Source organism: Triticum dicoccoides, chromosome 5B, assembly GCF_002162155.2.
Source record: "Triticum dicoccoides isolate Atlit2015 ecotype Zavitan chromosome 5B, WEW_v2.0, whole genome shotgun sequence".
Lineage (NCBI taxonomy): Eukaryota > Viridiplantae > Streptophyta > Magnoliopsida > Poales > Poaceae > Triticum > Triticum dicoccoides.
In genome coordinates this window covers 58,022,188-58,029,647 of record NC_041389.1, presented here as the reverse complement: position 1 = coordinate 58,029,647, position 7,460 = coordinate 58,022,188, and the positions used below count along the sequence as shown (strand labels likewise).

Sequence of the window (7,460 nt, the reverse complement as noted above, 5' to 3'; positions counted from 1 at the left end):
CGCTCAGAGTGTAGTTAAATAAAGGCCATCTCTTCTATTCTAACCAAAGTGGTCGTGGCCTAGTGCAACGCCAGCCTTTCCTCAACAGCACGTTGTGGGTTCGAATCTTGACACACGCTTTTTAATTTCTTTTTGATATGCAAAAGTTAAAAAAAGCTAGAAATTTGTTGGACTGGACAGGTGTCGAACTCGTGACCTTTTAGCAAGGGGGAGTTCGGCTTGAATAGCCACTACGCCAGGAGCAGATAAGTGATAACTTTGGGAGTTAAACCTCTATCTATGTCGATTTCAAAAATATTTGAATTCAAAATTTAATTTCAAATTTCGTTTGAATTTTTTCCGGTGTTTCGCGGTTACCATGGTAACCGCAAATTCCGGTGCCCCTCGAGAAAAAAATGTCCACTTGGGATCCAAAACCTTGACCGGGACGTCGAGGACTATGACCTCAGGCTGTCTGCCGCCACGAGCCAGCGGTCCGCGGAGCCGCTGAAGGAGCTCCTCCTGCAGCTCAACGGCACCCCAGGCGTGCCACCGGTGACCTGCATGCTGCCGACGGTGTTGATGAGCTTCGCGCTGGACGTGGCGCGGGAGCTGGGCGTGCCGAGCATGGTGCTCTGGACTTGTAGCGCTGCATCGCTGATGGCCCACATGCGGCTCCGGGAGCTAACGGAAAGAGGCTACGTGCCACTCAAAGGTAACACCTCGAACCAATTTATATCAAAAAAGATCGATGCTGAAGGGGTCACTCATCTCCAATATGCGGATGACACTATCATTATGGTAGACCTAAATGAATCCTGCATCGCTCACCTCAAGTTTATTCTTTTGTGCTTCAAGGCACTGTCGGGTCTCAAAATTAACTTCTCTAAAAGTGAGGTCACAGTTACTGGTGTGGATAATATCGAGGCCTTAAGGGTGGCCCACCTCCTCAATTGTAAGCTGGGACCTTTCCTGTTTAAATATCTGGGCCTCCCTATCTCCCCTGATATGCTTTATGAGAAAGAATTTGCTCCTGCCGTGGCTAAAGTGGGCAATAGGGTCCTCCTTTGGCGAGATAGATACAATACTAATGCTGGGAAAGTGGCGCTGATCAACGCTTGCTTATCCTCCTTACCAATGTTTTTCATGTGCTTCTATCTGCTCTCGGTTGGCACGCACACATGCTTTCATAAGCATAGAGGTGTTTTCTACTAGAATGTGGCAGACAATAGGCGCAAATACAGATTTGTCAGGTGGAAACTTGTGTGTAGACCAAAAAATCTTTGGGGGTTGGGCATTATTAACACTACCATCATGAATAAATGCCTACTGATTACATGGTGGTGAAAAATTATGACAACAGGAGTTGGATCCTTATGGTTCTCTATCCTTCAAGCTACGTACTTCCCTCTTTCTATCCCGTTGTTTGCTTCTGCGCATGGAGGCTCACAATTCTGGAAGGATTTGGTCAAAGTTAGGCCTTTGTTTTTGGCCCATGTTAAGTTTGTTGTCGGGGACGGCTTCTCTGTTTGCTTCTGGCTTGATTGGTGGTGTGGAGACTCACCTCTGTCTGTGAGTTTTCCCACACTCTTTTCCTATTGTCCCAACCCAAACATCTCAATCGCCGAGCTCTCGGCTAATAATTGGGACTTGGTCTTTTCGTCATTCCCTATCTCATGTAGTTTTTGAAGATTGGCAAAGACTTACTGTTTTCTTTCCTACGCTCTTGGAGAACGTGGACTCGGTGGTCTAGCCCCATACCTCTCCAGTTCATTTTTCGGTTAAGTATTTATATTCAAAGCTTGTTGGAGGATCTCCCACCAACAGATTTAATTTGGTTTGGCGGGCTCGTATTCCCCCAAAGGTGAAGATCTTCATGTGGCAAGCTTTTCGAGGGCGTTTGCCCGCGGCGGACCAGGTCCATAAGAGGAATGGCCCGGGATCGGATTTCTGCGCCCACTACGGTGCTTTGGAGGACACGAATCACATTTTTTTCCACTGTGTTTTGGCCAAGTTGGTCTGGAGATGTGTTAGATCCTGGCTCCAGGTCTCATGGGACCCCTCATCCTTCTCTAAGATTCGGGCCCTTGCTAATTCTTTGACTGACGTTTCTAAAAGGGTCTTCTGGGTTGGCCTTGGAGCTATGTGCTGGTCTTTATGGACGACTAGGAATAAAATTTACCATCGACCATGTTTTTCCTGCTAAGCCTGCTGATTGCTTATTTAAATCATGTATGTTCCTGTAGCAGTGGAGATCATTGACTAAGACGGAGGACTGGGATGCTCTTGATCTCCTGATATCTAAAGTGCGGGCCTTGGCATCTTCCCTAGCCAGGAGCATGTTGCTTAGTTGCTTTGGCGTTGACTAGTTGCTGGCTATGTCATTCTTAGTTCCTCCGGCCTGCGTGCCGTACGTGTGCGTGTGCTGGCCTGGGAGCCATGTATCTCTCCTTTAAACTTCGGGTGAGCCCGCGTTTGGGGCAACATTTCATCTGTCTGTTTCGTTGGTTGTTAGTGTTCGAACTCTGTCTGGTGTCTTTATCTATAAAGTCGCGCGCATGCCTTTTATCTAAAATCTCCACGGGAGATCCTGATTATGCACTTAGTCATACATTGTACTGTTGTTGAGCAGATTGAGTGGTAAGTGTGGCCTTGTAAGTCGGGACTTCCGCCCCTTTGAGATGAATTCTCAATAGTCCCGCGATGAGGGATATTTTACATCGGGACTCACGACGATGAGGTCCAACTCGTCTCTCTCTCTCTCTCTTTATATATATATATATATATATATATATATATATATATATATATATATATATATATATATATAAAACTCCAATGGTGTTGATGAAGATAGCTCCAACGGTGAATTCCTAGTCTGACAAGGTATCAAAAATAGCTCTAGATTAGATTGTTGTGGAACATGGGTTGGTGACGGTGAAAAAATTGCTCAATAAATCTTTTTGGAGGTTTCGAGAGATTATAAAGGCATAGTATCGAAACTTGATGAACATGGCCGAAGAGAAACCTGTGGGTTGTTGTGGCCGCGGGCAACAATGACGCCTTGTGGGCTTCGTCTCCTCCCTGGAGGCATTGTCATGGCCATGTCCATCCCCTGATCAGGCACCGGGGGAAACCTTAGGCTCGGTTTGCCGGTACATGCAGCGTTGGCGCCATGGCGTCGTCCTCTCCTTGGAGATGCTGCTTGGGTGCTCAGGGTGTCTTCCGAAGGAGTAGCTGGTGTGGGTTGCCTCTTTTGCCTCGGCGGTGAGGCTTGGGGCGCCGTGTTGTCATGCGTTGGTTGGTGTTGTGAGCATGGGCATCCGGGATGCAATGCACTCCATCTTTGGCGCTTATTTGTGATGTCTTCCCCGAGTCAGGCTAGCTCCTTCTGTCCACTTGTCGATCTCCTAGGTGCTAAGAGTGTAGGGTGCGTTGATCTAGTTTGGTTTGGAGTTTTTGCATGCTCCAATTGAGAAACAATAAAAAAAATCCGTTTCTCAAAACTCAATGTGATTTTTACAACTCTTTGCCTCGAAACATTGCCTTAATTTATTCAAAAAATAATAAAACATTGACTTATTATAAATTTTCGAGCAACTTGGCAAACCTTTGTTTTTTGAGCAACTTACAGTAAACTTACTAGTATTTGTTTCATTGTTTGTACTGTTATTACATACGTATGTTTGGAGACGAGAGCTGCTTGACGAACGAACACCTGAGTAGAACGGTCATCGACTGGATCCCGGGCATGCCGCGGATCAGCCTCGGAGACACCTCCAGCTTCGTCTGCACGACCGACCCGGACGATTTTGGCCTCCGTTTCAACATCGTGGAGGCCAACGGCTGCACCAAGGCCGGCGCGCTCATCCTCAACACCTTCGACGACCTAGAAGCCGACGTCCTCGCCGCTCTCCGCGCCGAATACCCGCACATCTACACTGTTGGTCCCCTAGGCCCCCTCCTCAACCACCACCTAAGGCCAAGGGACGACGACGCCTCCGGCTCTGCCAGCGGCCTGGGCCTGTGGAAGCAGGACAGCGAGTGCCTCGCGTGGTTGGACACGCAACAACCGGGCTCCATCATGTACGCCAACTTTGGCAGCCTTACGGTCCTCTCCACCGACCAGCTCGCCGAGTTCGCGTGGGGCCTCGCCGCCAGCGGCCAACCGTTTCTCTGGTCCATCTGGGACAACCTCGTCCCCGGCGCTGGCTTGAGCTCACTGCCGGCGGAGTTCGTCGCGGCGACTGCAGGGCGGTGCTTCCTGACCACGTGGTGCCCGCAGGATCAGGTGCTAGGGCACCCGGCCGTGGGGTGCTTCCTGACGCATAACGGGTGGAACTCGACCTGCGAGAGCGTGGCTGCCGGAGTGCCGATGGTGTGCTGGCCGGGGTTCGTCGACCCGTACACCAACTGCAAGTACGCCTGCGAGGTGTGGGGTGTGGGCGTCCGGCTTGACGACGAGGTGAGGAGGGAGCAGGTGGCTAGCCACGTCAGGCATGCGATGAAGGCGGAGGACATGCGGGGCAGCACGGCTGGGTGGAAGGTCAACGCGGAGGAGGCCGCGGCGCCCGGCGGGGTGTCCTGGGAGAACCTGCGGAGCAGGGTCAAAGAGCTCGGCTCTGTCAATGCTGAAGCTTGAGGAGTTTGACTGATCGATCAGGATCTTTTATCGGGGTCAGTCCGGCTCCGTCTGCAACTGCATCGGTGATGCCAATAAAGTATTCCCTATAAGCCACTTCTCGTACCCTATTCAGTTGCTTGGTAACTTGGTAGTATTATGAGTATGGCTGGTTTTCGAGCAGGACAGGACAGAGAGAGCGGTTGGATGGATGGATGGAAACGATCTTGTGGAGACGCGCTCGCGTGCACTGAAACCAGCGAGTCGATGGATGGCACGCTTCCTTCCCTTGCATTCCCTTTTCTTCTTCTTCTTCTCTTCTAAGGCCCTGTTTGGTCCTAGGAATTTTTTTAGTCCCAAGTCCCTAAAAAGTCCCTATCTTTTTGGTTCCTGAGACTTATAAGTCCCTATAAGACCATATTATAACTATAAGTCCATATAAGTCCCTCCTTGAGAGTCTTATTTCATAAGTCCCAACTGCCCACTTTAAGTCCCTATAAGTCCCTCCTATTTGGTTTAGATGGGACTTATAGGGACTTTTTTAAGTCCCTATGCCAATAAGTCCCCGGAAACAAACACCCTTTAATTCTCTTCTCCGTTGCGAGCGAGCGCAAACTCCACATCTCCTCTTTCTTTAATTTTTCCCACGACACCAACCTCTCCTACTTCCCACGCCGGCGCCGGCGACGGCGAGGAGACCTCAATCGCCTGCCGTAGCCTCACGCTGCCATCCGCGCGCGAGTCCTCAAGCCTCACGGTCCCGGACCACCACCCAATCGACCGACCAACACGGCCGCCGTCGATTCAGACTCGAATTCCGAGCCCGAGCCAGGCAGCAACCTTTCTCCCATTCTGCGCGTCGCCGTCTCCCACGTGAAGCTCGACCGTCGCCTTTGCCCGACCTTTCAGAAATCCACCTACCGCGGAGGGAGCCTAGCTAGTAGCTACCCTCCCCGGTTCCGGCCATGGTGATTTCGGTCGACGGAGCCCGTACCCCAAAAGCCACCGCCAGAGCTCCCATCCCAACCTCTCCCTCCGGGGGCCGTACATACCACGCCGTGGCCGTGCACATCCATGCATGCATGTGCATGTGCTCCATCAGCGCCCAAGACGTACGGCGGCGACAATCGTTCTCCCAACTGCACACGTCTACGCCGGCGATGGTGCCAGCCGCGCGCACCTAGTGCACGCTACTGTGATGTGATCGGCGACCAAAACGGCGCCATATGGATCGTCGCCACCCTGATTATTAATTTCACTCAACCAACAGCCAAGGAATCGTTGGTGGTCTTCCCTGCCTCCGGCATGGCTCCGCCGTGGCCGTGGCCCCATCTCCTCCTCCTCCTCCTCATTCGGAAGGAATCTACATGCCATCGGCGGCTCCACCTTCAGCCGGACCTCCCTCCCCGCCGTTCCGCACCCTCCCGGACCACCACGTCCGCCGTCGACTCCGGCCGGTTCGAATTCCGAGCAAAGCAGCAACCTTTTCTCCCATTCCGCGCGCCGACATGACATGAAGCTGCCCGGTAATCGACCACGGCCACGGTCTACTCACTCCTCGACGGGGTCAAACTCTCAGAGTTCTCGACTCACAAATCCACCCGCTGCGGAGGTTCCCCAGTTCCGGCCATGGCGATTTGGTTGCCACCGTCGGACGCCTCCGGTGCTCCTCCGTCGTTCGTTCGACTCGACCTCCGAGTTCGGTGAACGGAGCACGTACCCCAAAAGCCACCGTGCGCAAGAACTCCCAACCTCTCCCTCCGGTCGGGGGACCGTACATACCCCGCCGTGCACGTCCATGCATGCATATGATGCATGTGCTCCATCGGCGGCGAGAATCGCGATGGATGTAAACCAACCTGCAGATCGAGCCTGGCTAAGGAATTGTCGGTGTGCCCGTACGTCTTTCCCGCGTCCGGACGGCGGCATGAACTAATGGCTCCTCCGTGGCACCATCTCCTCCCCGGCGGCCCTCTGATGAATCGTATCGTACATCAGCGATCCATCTCCAAATCTAATAATCTAATCAAACCTACAGCTACAGTAGCACACACATGCACACGCGCCCGAGAGAGAGATACGGGATTTCTATTCTTCTACTGTATTAAAAAGTCTATTTTGTACTTCCTCGGTTTCTTTTTAAAGTTTGACTAGTTTTGTAGGAAAATATATCAACATTCGCACTATAAAATCAATATTATTATATGCATGATGAATTCATTTTCATAACATATAACTTTAGAATAATAGATGTTGATATTTTTTTGCTATAAAGTTAGTCAAACTTTACAAAGTTTGACTTTGTCCAAAACTTATATGCAAACTAAAGAGTAACATAAGTGTAGTAACATACAAAGCTTCATTTATTAGGTTATAGACTCATATTGCATTGGGACATGTGATGTTACTGCAACTAGCTAAGTTACTAGTACTACATCTCTCCTCATTAACTCATTGCCACGTAAACAAATTTGCTGAGTTGGACTCGATGTTACTACCGAAGTTACTCCCGCTGTGGCTAGTCTAAGAGACCGCACTGAGTGCGGCCCACCTCACCGGCTCAGGCGGGGGAGGGGGTGGCGTGTACGGAAGTGCAGCCGGGCTGGCGGGCGGGGAGAAGGGGCATGCGTGCAAGCTTGTGCCCCTGTCTTAGTGTATCAGGTTGATAATCGACATGCATGCATCCATTGTTCTGGAAAAACAAAGCATATGTTGGTTTCGTTTGATCGACATGGAAAATTGAAGCCATGCGTGCATGCACTCGTACGTACTACCTCTTGATATGTTTTGCCACCGTGTGTTTCCCGCCTGAACGTTGCCCACCAAATTTCTCGCACCATGTGTTTTCCGCCTAATATGC

The 7,460-nt window shown here is 50.9% G+C and overlaps 1 pseudogene; it reads left to right on the top strand.

Annotated features, from left to right (window-relative positions):
- Positions 1–4,621, top strand: part of LOC119305635 — a 5,251-nt pseudogene extending 630 nt beyond the window's left edge.
- The last annotated feature ends 2,839 nt before the right edge of the window (positions 4,622–7,460 follow it).